The 16,213-nt window shown below is 33.6% G+C and overlaps 1 protein-coding gene across 2 annotated transcripts in view; it reads right to left on the reverse strand.

Annotated features, from left to right (window-relative positions):
- Positions 1-12,070: 12,070 nt before the first annotated feature.
- LOC143249116 (uncharacterized) overlaps positions 12,071-16,213 on the reverse strand; it is an 84,155-nt gene continuing 80,012 nt past the window's right edge. For both annotated transcript variants that reach the window (XM_076498458.1, XM_076498457.1), the window contains 2 exons: positions 15,924-16,043; positions 12,071-12,862 (listed from right to left, as the gene is read on the reverse strand). The gene's annotated coding sequence lies outside the window, so the exon portion shown is untranslated. The remainder of the gene's footprint in view (positions 12,863-15,923; positions 16,044-16,213) is intronic.

Consider the following 16,213-nt stretch of genomic DNA (forward strand, 5'->3'; position numbering starts at 1 on the left):
TTAACACAGAACTAAAAGGCTGGAGAAATTGCAAGAAGCATATGTAATACATTTATGAGATCTGACTGAAAAAATCTTTTGTATTAGGTTTATTTCAGTTTATTTTGTTCAGTCAATACTTGATTATTTAAAATTGTAATTTGACAGATTAACACATTACCTTAGAAGTTCTCTTCTTACGCTTCTGTGTTTCAGCACAGACACACAAAACTGCGTTTCCAGTTAAGTGTTTTAATATGATAATTCTACTATTTAGTTGGACAATAATTTAGTTGTGTTTGGTTTTTACCCAAAGCTACATAATGGGCTATCTGTGTTCTGTTCACTATAGGGGAATCGAAAACTCCATTTCAACATTGTAGGTTCTCAGATTTACCACTGATCTACCAGTTTGAAAAAAGTATAAACTTTTAAAAAACAGTACCAAATGAGCTTTTCCCGTCTAAAATACATAAAGAAAGACAAAAATACCGTAACAATACCCACATAAGATCGATGTTAATAAATTTATTTGAGCCCAATCTGGGATAATAGATTTAAACACATAAGTCAGATGGTTCGTAACGCTAAAATCCGGTCTTGGTGGGCACAGCAGTTATGACCAATTGTGTAGCATTGTACTTGATAATAAGCAAACATATTCTCCCCTATAAGTTTTGTATGCTCTACCATGTAATTTGAATATACATATTTTGCATTATTATCGAAATATTTTACTTATTTGACGTTTCTTGTAATTCCATAAAATAGTAATGAGCACTAAGTTCGTACTGGTGCAGTTTCGGGCTGAAGCAGATTGGTTGAGCGGACAGAGTTCTTCCGATTTGGTGGTTGTTCATTTATCTGGAATTTCAGATGAATCTGTCGTGCCACCAACACATTTGCTTCCAGCCGAGAAGCTCTTGCATTTCGCTTGTTTCGCTGCGGCTTGAAGGCTCCAGAGTCAGACGTGATGCTATTGAGCATCGCTTCCTAGTTTCAGTTGTGGGTGCGTTTAAAAGTGAGAGTCAGCCCTGCTATTCAAAATTTGTACAAATACTTTATGACGGCTGTTATAGTGTTTGGCTACTTTCCATATATTTAATAGTTCAAAATTACGGACAACTATATCTGAATCTTGGGGGTATCTCATCTGGATGATTAATTCACATGAACGTAAATCATCACTCAGGTTAAACCTCAATTCCTTCAAATGAATACGTTTCGGATTAGGACTTATTTAACAGTTTTTACAGGTTTGTTAAAATTTCAAGCCCTAACTTAACACTTGCATTATAAAAATTCTATTTTAAAAAATGCTAGTTTTGGGAAACATAAAAGTGTAAACCCTCCGTATAAGATACTTTCTTCAAATTAATTATTTGAAACTGCTTGTAGTAAATCCCTCGAAGTTGTATGCAATAAATATTTGGTATAACAATTATTCGAAAAATACATTCACAAATGTTACTGTTCACTACATAATCAACACTAAAAATTTTTACACACCACACTCGCTTCGTTTTTCTTTAATTCCCTTGAGAACAGAAACATGGAACTGAGGTCAAAATGCAGGTCAAGAGATAACATTCTGTAATGTCACAAACATTCCGTTGATCCGAAAGAAAACATCTTGATTGTGCAGAAAGATAAAAGAGACTTGTCAGTGTGTAACAAACAAATAATATGAACGATTACTTACGTGGTATTTGCACATAACAAAAATATTTTTTTAAACGGTGTCTTTTAATATTTTAATGGTCTGATAAAATTGCCTGTTGTAATATGACGTAATCTTATTTTCCACTCTCATTTTTCACATATGTATATCTTTTCTTAAGTATTAAATAATATCGGTCCGTTTCACTTCGAAAATTTATCGAAAGGTAAGTTATATGCCTTATCATAATATTTTATTAATTAATTTATAATTAAAAATCGATCTTGAAATCGGTTATTCGATTTTAACTATTATTTCGAAGAACTGGTTTTTGAAGATTTGATTTCAACGAATTTCCCGAAAGCCGTAAATAATCGGATAAGGAGTTTACCCATACTGATGAGAGGGATCCATTGTCAACCAAGGATTTTCATATCACTGTATACTGGAGAAGAAACTCCAATATCGCATTCAAGTAAAAGCTTAGAATATAGACCCGACATGGCCAGGTGGGTTAAGGCGTTCGACTCGTAACCTGAGGGTTGAGGGTTCGAATCCCTGTCGCACCAAACATGCTTGTCCTTTCAGCCGTGGGGACGTTATAATGTGACAGTCAATCTCACTATTCGTTGGTAAAAGAGTAGCCCAAGAGTTGACGGTGGGTGGTGATGACTAGCTGCTTTCCCTCTAGTTTTACACAGCTAAATTAGGGACGGCTAGCGGAGACAGTCTTTGAGTAGCTTTGCTCGAAATTAAAAAAGAAAACAAAAACTTTAGAATATTTTGTCTACTGAGAAGAAATATCAGAAAATTTATTGAAAAGCTTCCTGAAGAAATGTATGAAGAAAAATGAAAGGACAAGAGCTCAGCAAACAGGAAACAAAGCGACCATAGGAAAGAAATTAGCACAGTAGTCTTCACCTTCAACAACAACCTTCACCTGCTCCAACTGCAATAAGGGGTTTAGTATTAGTGCTAAATGTAAGGCTTCTTCTGGAGAGAGATATGAGGAATAAAGTATATGAAATCCTATTATCAAAAAGGCATAAAGATCCGCTATGCTAATGATTGGGAGGAACAGACAGACTATTTCCAATATTATTTGTCTACTAGTACGTACGCGGCCCGGCATGGCCAGGTGGGTTAAGGCGTTCGACTTGTAATCCGAGGGTCGCAGGTTCGAATCCCCGCCACACTAAACATGCTCGCTCTTTCAGCTGTGGGGGCGTTATAATGTGACGGCGAATCTCACTATTCGTTGGTAAAAGAGTAGCCCTAGAGTTGGCTGTGGGTGGTGATGACTAGCTGCCTTCCCTCTAGTCTCACAGTGTTAAATTAGGGACGGCTAGCGCAGATAGACCTTGAATAGCTTTACGCGAAAGAAAAAACAAAACAAGACTACTGGTACGTAATTGCCCCGTTCAATGATTTTATTCAGCATATTATGAATTACATTAAGTACAGATTTATGTATATTCATGATGTTAGAAAAATACGTGAATTCAAGAAACCTTGATACAAAGTGATAATCATTCCCAAGTTGTCCTTAAAGAATAAATGTCCATCTTTCGAAAGCGATCGATCGGGTCGTTTTAAACGTATATACACACACACATATACATATACAATACTATATCACACGATGAGTGTTAAAAGTTACAATTTTCATCAGATGTGAAATTTAGGATCTTATTGTGTAGGACAACAATGACTTAGATCATGCTGTTAACTTATTAACAGTAATTTACATCAGTTTCATAGTTCAGGAACAATGATTTGAATCATCCTGGTAGCTCAGAAATAATGACTTAGGAGATGCTTGTTGCGTTAGAAAATAGTGTTAAAAATATTAAACAACTAGCCACATCTTATCATTAAGGTAATTAATGTGATTGTGTGTTTGGCTTGTATAAGACGAATTTTAAAATACCTGTGTAGAATGTAAATAAAATTATGACAGTAACTTGTGAAAACTATTTATTTTTAGTAAACCACATCTGGCTATATGCTGTGTCCACCGATGGTAATCGAACCCCTGGTTTTAGCATTGTAAGTCCGGGTGTCTTACATCAACATATTCATTTCTCCTCAAGCTCTTAATCCAACTAGAAGAAAGACCAAATCTCTCTAAATACAATGTTTTGAATAACGACCAAGATTTTGTAGTGTTTAGCATGTTGGGTTGTGGGTTCGAAGGTTCGTGGTTCATGTTGCGTTGTCGCAAAACATATAATAGTAAATCGCGCTCCGTATTTTGGACCTGTGGGTGCGTTTTAAGAGTGACATTCGAATCTAACTAGTCATTTAGCGTCGCTCAATAGTTAGATACGGTATTGTTAACTAGCTGTCTATGTTCTAGTCTATCAGAACCAAGTTAGGGTAAGCTGGTTTGACAGTCCTTTTGTAATTTTGTACGTTTATCTGAAACAAGTCAGACAAAAATTTTCGAGCGTCATGCTATTTCTAATTTTTGTTGAATATAGTTAGGTCATTGTTTGATTCTAGATGTACATATACAAATATACACGCTCTCGGCTTGTCATTTGGCTGGTGACTTCTCTGAATGAAAATGATAAATGGAGGTTAATTGGACCATGCTTAGACTGTGACTAATGTTACGTGATAGTATTTGGACCGTTTCAAAAGAATCACTCTTCTTTTTCCTGGACTGACAATTCGATCTCCAGTGACACATTGATTTGTTTGCGGACTTACAATGCTAGAAACTGAGTTTTAATACTCGGGTTGGGCAGAGCACAGAAGCCCATTGTGCAGCTTTCTGCCTATTTACAGTCAATTGAGAATTCAATAACTAAGCTTAATGAGAAAAAACGCAGATTTATTTAAAACATTAAATAGTCTTTATTTGAGAAATATGTAAAATAGAATTTTGAATAAACTACGTTAACTAAGAAAAAAAGTTTAACGCTATTAGACATAAAGTCAACCATTCCAATAATTCAATTATTCAATTCAGTTATGTTTGAAGCATGCGCGTAGATACAAGGGTTAAAACAGATGCAAATAGTAAAACTTTCAAAATTCACGGTTTCGTGTTGCGCACAAAACGAGCTTCACACGTTGGAGCCATGTGTGGTCCACAAAAGAGACGCCCAAACTGACTTTGATCAGATTAAAAATATACAAGAATTGATTGTGAGTACTTCTGATTAGCTGCTTTCCTTTCAGTTAATCATTTCAAAATTAGTAGCGTCCATGCGCAGATAGCCATTGTGTAACTTTAAAAAAAATTCTGAAAACAAACAAATAAACTGAAAATAAAACTAAGTGTTCGTCTTGAAGCAAAGACACTATGATATAAACATTTATTTAGTTGTCTACTTAATTGATATTGAGGTATTTCTTCAACTTAATCTTACTCCTCTTAAGGTAAATGGCCCTGCACGGCTAGGTGGTTCGAGCGCTTGACTCGCAATCTAAGAGTGGCGGGTTCGAATATCAGTGCCACCAAATATGCTCACCCTTTTAGCCGTGAGGTATTATAATGTGATGATAAATCCCATTATCCGTTGGCAAAAGAGTAACTCAACAGCTGGCAGTGGGTGGTGATGACTAGTCTTTCACTGCTAAATTAGGGACGATTAGCGCAGATAATTTTCTTGTAGCTTTATACGAAATTCAAAACAAACTAACGTAAATTTCCAATTATTTTACTTTACTTTATTAAGCAATTTATTGCACGTTTTTGTTGATTTGACTATCAAAGAGTAGCTCATAGGTTTTTATTCCCTCCCCTAAAACAACCGGTACTGTTAACCCTACATTGTTGACAAACTGAATCTTATCCAGTTTAAATACTAATAGTTAATCACCAATTCAAACTGCTCTTATTGATAATATTTATCGCGATTGTGATTGAATAATGTTTTTGGGGTAACAATCATTTATTACAGAAACTCGGGTCTGTAGTGGCCGCCTTTTAATTAGAACGCTCTACTCGCAATTTGCGGGTCAAGGGTTCGAATCTTATGAGTAAACGTGTCCACCCATGGTGGCATCATAATGTGAGAGTCAGATTCACTTAGCCCAAGAGTTGGCAGTGGGTGATGTTGACAAGCTGCCTTCTATCTAATCTGTTACTTCAAAGGTAGGGACAGCTGGTGCAGATTACCCTCGAGTAGCTTTGCACAAAAGGTGGCGGTACTTGTGGTGGGCACAGTACAGCTAGCTTATTGTGTTATTTTGTGTTTATGAATAAAGAAAGAAACAAATATTAGATAGCTATCATTACAGTATAATTAAATTTAAGATTTGGACTTGACAAATGCAAATATCCCGTTCCAACTGGTACAGTAAATATTATGTCATATTGTAACGAATTTGTTGTATACGTTTATTTTAATACCTACGCTTGTTTCAGTATAGGTTTTTTTTTTTTTGCATGTAACAAATATTCTTGACTGTGTATTGCGCAAGCCCCGCCTGTTCTCGAAATTTGTAGAAGATTCTTAAGAGTAAGAATCAACAATATTTGTTTCACGAAAACGCTGGGACATTGTTAAACATTGTTGAAGCTTCAAGAAATTCGCGTAATTCATATAAAAGTAGTTACCCGATAAGAAAAATATTATTAGTCAGCTGCAGTCGGTATGTTATAGGCTTAGGAAACTATAATACTGATAAACACCTGTTAATCGGAAAACCACAGATATTTGACCAGGAACGTTTATAAATTTTGAACATTAAAAACCGTTCAACTTTAGTAATCTGCTTCGGATGTTATTATTTTTACGAGGATATTAGATATATTCCTTGGTAAAAAGTCAGTTTTTAAGGGTGTGAGGCTAGCCAAGAAAAGACAGTGGTAGTTTAAGTAAGGTGTAACAATATCAACTAACAATTAATTTGCTCGTTGTGGAATTACATCGTCAATAAAATATTCAGTTCTAGGCTAGATAGGAGACTTAGTACAGTTTGTAAGTTTGTAAACTCGTGTATATAATCCATCATTTGTAATAACTATTAGTTATAACGGTTATTATAAATTGTATTGTTTTTACTTTTATTTTAAAATATATAATTGTGTTTAAAAATTGTGCGTATCAATCTCGTTGGCAAGTATGATAAATTGGATACTTATAGAAATTGGAATAACTACTAAATTTAAATTTCCAGCTATTTGAAATAGTAACACGTAATGTACGTATTACTAAATCGGAGACTAGACTCGCCCGAAATAAATTATAATACGTAACATACACACACACACACTTATATGATCATTATAATTATATCGTTAGCAATGAAAATATTCTAGTTCTTCTCATTTATCTATAAAGAACAAATTCTTCTTATATTCAAAATAAATTAGTTCTACGACGGTTGTAAGAAACGACAGAGTCGTCACTCGACAGTGTTTGCATATGTTCAGGTTTTAGTTACCGGCTTACCGCGGTAGGTGTTTAGTAGAAATTAAACGTATGTAGAACGCCCCTTTGAAACAAACTTAGTATCCTGCTGTAACCGGTCTATAAAGTGTTTCGTGCCATCTTTTGGCACTAATTTAAAAATCCATTATCTGAAATCAAAATGTTTGTTTCCAAGAGCTTAAGTTTCAACTTGACAATATAAAACCACCCGCAGTGATAAATGGCCATTCTTTGTTGTTGACGATCTCATACTGTGACAACAAAACTATAGGTCTCACCAGTTGACACTCATGTTAAAAGATCCTTGGTCGTTGCTAGGATACTTGGGTTGAGGTATTATTGTATTTGAAGGTCTTGAAGCAAGTAAATCGTGCTTCAACTAATAACAATGTCATATATGTGAGGGAGGATTTATATTATGCATACAGCCTACAAGTAATTTTACTCACTTGTCATTTGTGTATTGAATTTTAGAGTATTTAATAGTAAAAAAGTGACTGTTTCTGTTGTGTTTAGTTTATTTCAGTTTAATAGTATTCTTTATGTGACTATTTGGTGTTTTAAGATTTACAAAAAGGAAATAAATTGTAAAAGTGTTACCGGTACAAGAAGGAAAATAAATCAAGTCCATTTAGAGTATAAAGTTATTTTATAAGTGAAAAGTTTATCAATTCTAAAGTATTTTCGACTAAACCTAATTTTATTAAAATTTATTGAACTTTTACGACTTTTAATTAAATGGCGATGTCTAAGGGTATACTGCAGACTAACAATGATTATTTAAAATAAATTTGGCTTCAGGCTCCAGATAATCTGGTGTTTGACGTACCCAATTATCTTAACAGTAAGTTTACATCTTTATTTGATAACATATTGAAATTATTTATTCAACTTTATTTTTAATTATTCTAAAAGTGACTAGCTTGTATTTTACATGATTTGTACTGGTTTTTGATTATAATTTTCAGTACTTGTTTCTGCTTCTGTATGTTATAGTTTGGGGGTACTATTTTGTATTTAATCCGAAACACACATTTTGTTTCACAAGTTAGGATATCGAACATATTTTAAATCATTCACGTGGTGCAGTTTTACAGATACTTGATACACTGTTCTCAGTCTGTAAACTGTCTCTTCTGCACTGGTTTAATTTATAGTAAGTGAGATTACTGAGATGTAAACGCAGAGATAGAATAGCATCTTTAATGCTTTTAATAACCTTTGGCAAAGGTCTGAGAAACATAATACTTCATGTTACAGAAGCTGGCTCGTTTGCTAGGTGCGAGATGCGAGCGATAAAGTAAGTGGTTGTAACAAAAAACATTTCTTTTATTTGCTTTTGCTGTTATACAGAAGTCTAATTGTGTATTCTAGTTGGGTTTATGTTAGTTTTAAGTATTTGTATATTTTACAACTGTGAAGCATCTATCTCACGTTTAATTCCGTATACGTTATGTAATGGTTATTATTGATTATATTTGTTAATAACATTACCTTTCATTTGTTGGATTCAGCGCAAAAAACACGAGGAATGTTTATTTGAGTTGCCCCTAATTATGAAGTGACAGAGAAAGGGAAAAGCAACTAGTCAACACCATCCAGTGGCAACTCTCGGGATATTTAAGATCTAGCAGGAAGATTTGATTGTTACGCTGATAATGTACCCACTGTCTGAAAGTGAGGAGTAAGATTTTACTTTTTCACGGTAATGTGTTGTGAATCATGGAAATTCAGGTATATTCTCCAGTGCTCTAATCACTGAACAATCACATTTGAAGAAACCGTGTCTTGATAACACCGACGTCTGTTTGTTACAGTTAGCCCCAAAGTTACAGGAATAAGTGCCGGTGGATTATTAATATAAAATTATTAAAATAATCAGTAATTACTAATATTGATTTTGAAGAATTTTATAACATTTTAGAATTGTAATTATTTTTATGCGATAAGGTTTCAGATGTCCTTTACTTATCATTGTAAATTCTTATTGGTATAATTATTACAGCATCGTTTGTTATTGAAGTTATTGTTTCTCGGTGGGTCAACGGTAAGCCTAAGGGCTTGTAATACTAACAATCGAGTTCCAATATCGTTAGCTGGTGCAGTATGAATAGCCCATTATGTATACTTACGCTTAACAACAAACAAAAAATTAAAGCTACTAATGTATTCTCGTAAATTAATTGGTAGGCAAGCTATTTAAGATAATGTTTTTCGTTAATGAAAGGTTAAGCCAGTCGATCATTCGATCCGTCAACTGTTGCTGATTTTGATCGCTTTTGGAAAACTTTACTGTTCATTAGTATAACATTAAATCGTCTTTATACTTCGCTTTAATAATATTTCTAAATGTAAGCTGTAAAATATTTAATGTTTTGAATCATAAGTAGTAATGAAAACAAAACAAATCCTCCATTTTGTATTTTAAATTTTCAACAATGTTTTGGCGTAAGGTGTTTTATCTTACATTTTTTTTATATTAGTGTTAGCTGCAGAATAATAACTTCGAGACTATTATTTTTGTTCATTATTGTGAAAAAAGAACAATCCATTTTGTGTTTGAAACCGTACTTTTTATTTTCTTACAGCTACTGTGCTTAGTATTTATATTTAAATGAAATTGATTCGTCCAAGTATTTCCATGATTTGAAGTTAAACTTAGAACTATTGTTTACGAATCTAAGGAAAACTTCAGAGTAGCTCACAAGTGTCGTTTTTAAATATACAGTAGTAGTATTTTAATTTTACAAATTTTAAATTTGTTTATGAAAAGAGATACTTTTATCGGTTTGGGTAGTGGTGATTTGATCATTTAAAAAAAATATATATATACCCATATGTAGGGACCAGTGAGTATTCCACAGTGATGGTAAAGTTTGCAATAAGGAAATCGTTAGATTAATGGTAGGGTTATCACACGTGTTCACTTTAATTAGCTGGACCGCAAACAAAATAATAATGGCTTACTGGCAATGCATAATCACTCAAGCGCATTAGTGAATCCATGCACTGCAGTGAAGTAGTCCCCTCAAAAAATGAAATAATAGATTCAACCAACCATGTGACTGACTGCTTTACAAAATAAAATAATTTCATGCATTAGTGCGTAAAATATTAAAAAATAAAGAAAGAAATTAGGAGTTTACTTCAACACACGGAAACAAGAAAACTAATAGTTTGTGCTTTCTTGTCAACAAGTACTGTAAAATGGTCCCTAAATAAAATAAATAACTTCACGTGACGTCTAGGATGTGACTGTAAAAATTATTTATACGTTGCAATGAGAGGTAATGATCTTTGCCAATCGAGTCTAGCTATAGAAAGTACAGCGTAAATATTTGTTTGTTTGTTTGGAAATTTCGCACAAAGCTACTCGAGGGCTATCTGTGCTAGCCGTCCCTAATTTAGCAGTGTAAGACTAGAGGGAAGGCCGCTAGTCATCACCACCCACCGCCAACTCTTGGGCTACTCTTTACCAACGAATAGTGGGATTGACCGTCACATTATACACCCCCACGGCTGGGAGGGCGAGCATGTTTAGCGCCACGCGGGCGCGAACCCGCGACCCTCGGATTACGAGTCGCACGCCTTAAGCGTTAGGCCATGCCGGGCCAGCAGCGTAAATAAACCACATGAGTGTACATGTAAAATTTTGAATTTCAATTACTCGAAATATGTATAGAAAATTTAAGCACAATGCTTTCAAAATTTTCAATGTTTTACATGTACAGTTTTGTTTTGTAATATATACATCTATGAGACTTGTGAATTGAGAGTAAACTTGATAAATAGTATATTTCTCTTTGTTCGTCGGTTTCTCTTCCAAAGTACACGTTACCATTCCCACAAAATATGATTTTACCTTAGTTTTAAGGCTGGGCATAGCCTAGTGGTAAGCCTACCAGGTTGAAACTTGGAAGGCCCAAGATTTAACTGAATACGATTTGCACTTTCAGTTGTTTAAGCATTATAAGTGTGACAATTAATACTACTATTCGGTTCAAAGCTCGCGGATTCGAATCCCGGTCGCACCAAACATGCTCACCCTTTCAGCCGTGGGGGCGTTATAATGTGACGGTCAATCCCACTATTCGTTGGTAAAAGAGTAGCCCAATAGTTGGCGGTGGGTGGTGATGACTAGCTGCCTTCCCTCTAGTATTACACTGCTAAATTAGGGACAGCTAGCGCAGATAGCTCTCGAGTAGCTTTACGCGAAATTAAAACAAACAAACAAACAAACGGTTCAAAGCTGGACAAAATCCTTGTAGCGGTGGGTGCTGATTGCCTTCTCTTTTATTTGTAGTTCGAAATGAAATGCGGCTACACCTTAACCTTGAAGGATTCTAACGTAACTACTTAGCTCCTGTCATAAAAAGTGTTTTTGAGGTTGAAAATACCAAAATACTTGTTTTTGTTTGTCTCTTCTGTATCCGATACGATTTCTGGTGCTCCTCAATTTTACATTTTAAATATTTTTTACTTAACACCCAAGGTAAGGAGATTGTGTTATCTTGTGTTCTTTCTTTAGCTTGGCCTGGTGGTTAGGGCGCTTGACTTGCACTCTGGAGGTCGCCGGTTCGAATTCTCGTCCCATTAAACAAGGCGTTAGAATGTTATAGCCAATTCCACTATTCTTTGCTAAAAGTGTAGCCCAAGAGTTGGTGGTGGGTGGTAATGACTAGCTACCTTCCTTTTAGTTTTTCACTACTAAATTATGGAAGGTTATCACAGATAGTTCTCATGTAGCTTTACACAAAATTCAAAACAAATAAACAAACTTTTGGGTGTTAAAAAAATAACTTGTGTTATCAAATATATACACAGGTGTGTTGTTGTTCATTTCATTTCGTCAAACAGTATGATAGTTCAGTGTAGTGAAATTTACTCAGTCAAATCCCTGGATATGCTTGTTTGGAAGTCCTAAAATGTGGGCTGTAATAACTGTGATGGCGTACGTTGAGTCCTGATATTGTTTGGTCTATAACATCAATAACCAAAGCTTGATTTCAGTTTAGTCTTCTTAAAATACAAGATCATCAATTATATTTACTCTTTAAACTTTATTATTACTGATCACAGGAAAGTACATATTTCGAAAAGCTATTACAAAGTTAATTATCGTATCATTTATTGGAGTAATTTAGTATAATACAATAATAGGGTTATTCTAACAATGGAAAGTTTTATTATTTCAAAGAACATTAGAGAATAAATATTAATATGTATAGTATCAAAGAAGAAAGATTTTTGCCTGATATAACTATCACTTAACACCTCAGAAATTAAAAGTGAAATGGAGCAAGTTAGATATTAATTAAATATATATATATATATGATATTTTTTAAAATCAATGCTATTTTAGCTCAAGTTATTTTTAATATATTTTTATTCAAACTTTGAAAGCTACAAAGGCATCATATTGGTTCAATAAGACAATAATATGTATTTTATAGTTGCTTAGGTACATAACAGATCTCATCCAATAAAACAACTTTTTTTTTACTATTAAGGCCCTGAGACCCAATTAAACGATCATTAGTATTATAACAAATCTATCTCTTAATCATATAGAACTATTTTATTACTTTTCCAGTATCTATAGCAAGAAAAACTATAACCAAAAGCTACAATTAAAGCAAGATCCCAGAAAATTCCATCAAATACTAGTTTAGAATATTCATGTCCATCAATTTCCTCGGTTGACTTACTTCTTACTTATTCCAAATCTCATGTGTTTTCCAATGATGCGGACAGGACGTCGACGATAGGCAGCAACCTTTTTCAAAATGTTCAGAAGTTTTTGTAGAGTGTAATCTCTCTTTTGTTTCGAACCTGTCAGACAATAAACTACGTTGGAATCATCTAAATTCTTGACTAAATCATCTTTAGTCACAAAGACAAATGCTACTTCTGTATCGTATTTACGTTTAGTTTGTTTAGTTTAGACCCCTTTGATAATCCATCTTAACACCACATTCCACTATAAAAACCAATAAATTTTGAAGCACACAGAGTTTTAAACTCTTAACATCCTTTATAATATCGTGAAATGCGCGCTTTGACCCAGTCGTACATATATGGTCAAGTTGAGACATTTGGCGCTATATATTAGTAACGTGTCTTTTGCTTTTATATAAAATCTGAAGAAAAACTGCTTGCAAATATTATTACAGTATTACTTCCAAATGAAGGATAATATATATTTTGTAAACAAAAATTCAAAGTTAAGTAAACGTGTCTAGTCAAAATATCATATTGAAGTTTTTCTATTGAATATCAAAAACGATTAGAGACGAAAGAAATATTTTTTGAAATGCAGTTTTGAACATTTCTGATTTTTTCTCCTGTAAATGCGGATGATTCGAAGCATGAAGAAGCTGTGATACATTATCTAAGTTCGTGACTTCCTTTTAAAATTCACCAATGACTTATAAGTATGTATTCTTACCATATCGTGTAGTGTAGTATGTACTTTGTGTTATGGCATGATTCTGTGACTAATTATGGTTATAATAGAGCGTCGAATCAACACAGGGTTATTATATGATTCTATAGACTATTATAACTATGTATGATTATCATATTGTAAAATATTTACAAAGAGTTAGGACATTATCCTACAAAGAGTTCTAATTATTTACGGTTATAACAAAATACACACAGCTGTGGCATGATTATAGCGTTATAGCTATGAATGATTATTGTACCGTATAATTTCTACGCTGTATTATGAAATTAACCTAGGAAGTGATTATAATGAAAAACTCGATACTTAGAATGGTGACGCGGGAAGTAGATATCACATATTGAGAATCACGAGTTTTATCCGCAAAAGTATAGATAGGGTGTAGAAGTTTTAAAAACTGTAGCAGTATGTTTGTTATCATTCCAATGAACAAATAAAGACGGTATTAATTTATTCCCAGAACATTCTGCTCATCACTGACATGCACTTCATTCAAAATACTTAAATGATATTTTATTCTTGAATAAAACATTTCTTATCAATGTTACTGGTGAAATGTAGCTCATCCATAACAACAAGTTTAAATATGGATTAAAAATGATTCTTTATGTCCAGAATTATTGAAATGGCATAATTTAAACTCAAAATAGTTTTATGTGGTATAATAATGCGTAATATTCGCCTTTCATAGAACAGTTTATGACTGTATTATACCTTTTGTAATAATTTGTCCACTTAACTATTAATGTACCATTTGTTATTATATAGACTACACTCAAAGTATGATTGTCTATTTGTTTGTCTGTTTTTTATACAATGTTATATTTTGGCTTGTACTGAACTACTTTGGAGATGTATATATAGATATATCCCATCTTCTCTAACTGATAGTTAGAGCTACAAATATTCTTTTTTAAAGAATAAGGGAAGAAATATACAGTGCCTTAACCTTTCAAACGGAAAAATCTGAATTTATTCGTGACATTTCCACAATATACTTACATCGGACAATTACATATTACCGAAGTATTGCAAGTAAATTTCTTTTGCTTATGTTGGATATTCATATAAAACTACATAATGATTATTATGTGTTAGCTGTTCTTAATTTGAAATAAAACACTAAAGGAAAAGGCACTTAGTCAACATTTGGATTTGTCTATTACTCTTAAAATGCACATGTAGCTACAAAGTAAGAAACATTTTTCGCAGCAACTGCACGTGAACCATGAAGATCCGGTATGCTATCTGCTATACAACGTTGACCATATATATATATATAGTTTAAGACATAAGTGCCTTTTAAATTTAATACTATTCTATTTGTTATTTCTTACTTTGCTAATGGAGAAATTTATCCAAACATAATTTAGAAAATAGGGTAGTTAGAACTGGTTTGCTTTGAATTTCGCGCAAAGCTACACGAGAGCTATCTGTGCTAGCCGTCCCTAATATTGCAGTGTAAGACTATAGGGAAGGCAGCTAATCATCACCATCCACCGCCAATTATTGGGTTACTCTTTTACCAACAAATAGTGGGATAGATCATAACATTATAACGTCCCCACGGCTGAAATGTCATGTTTGGTGTGAGGGAAATTCGAACCCGCGACCCTCAGATTATGAGTCGAGTACCTTAACCTCCTGGCTATGCTAGGTCGGATAGTTAGACATTAGATGTTGGTATAGAAAGGGAATCGATGGTGGGGTAGATGTGTATTCGAATTAGATATAGAAAGTAATGCATTCTGATAGTAGACAGAAAGTAGAGTAGATGTGTTGTCCAAAAAGGATATAAAAGCAGTGTAAACATCCATTCACTTTGGTTACAAACAGAAATATCATTACGTGTACGAACAGGATTTAAAGTAAAATATAATTTCTAATAATCTTGTCTTCCGGGGGAAGCAGTAAACTTATAAACTTGCAACGCTAAACTCCGGTATTCGATTTTCGTGAAGGACAGAGGACGGATAGCCTGTTGTGTAGCTTTGCACTAAAACAACAACAGTTAAATATATTTTGAATGTTTTGTGGAATGTGTAACCAGATGCTACATGACAAGTAGTAGAGATACGTATCCAAGTGTGACGTATTAATTACACGAAACTTCTTTAGTTGAGATATGAATGATAAATATCCAGTTTCTGTCAACATTTCTTTCAGATTGAAACTAAATATTTTTAAATACAATTCAAATTAATATAAAACATAATACATTTAGATGAATGCTGCATTACAAATGCTTTTCTAATAGGATAACAAAGAGATGTATTGTATATTACGCATACATAGCATAAAAGTGAATATAACTTTATGAAAGATATATGTTTGAAATTAGAATCATCTAACAAAATTAATGACTTCTTCTTTTATGAGTAGCTTAAAAGAAAGAAAGGCTGTAATAAGAAGAAGATTGTTCTCTACCTGATCGGATGAGCTCTGAACAATCACCAGCCCAAGATGAAATATCATTCATTTCGTTATTGCCCTTTTCAAGATTTCCGAGGTGGGTTAACCTGTTCTGCGTGTCCACATCTAAATCATCTGACGTATCGTACAAAAACACGAAAAAACATATTAGACATAGTCACTGACCAAAGTCAAAACATCATTTACTTTATTACTGTCCCATAGATGATTTCCGAAGTGAGTTAATCTGTTCGGCATGGCTACACATAGATCATGCCATAGATTCGTTCAAATAACGCAAAAAA

The sequence above is a fragment of the Tachypleus tridentatus genome, chromosome 4 (assembly GCF_004210375.1).
Source record: "Tachypleus tridentatus isolate NWPU-2018 chromosome 4, ASM421037v1, whole genome shotgun sequence".
Taxonomy (NCBI): Eukaryota; Metazoa; Arthropoda; class Merostomata; order Xiphosura; family Limulidae; genus Tachypleus; species Tachypleus tridentatus.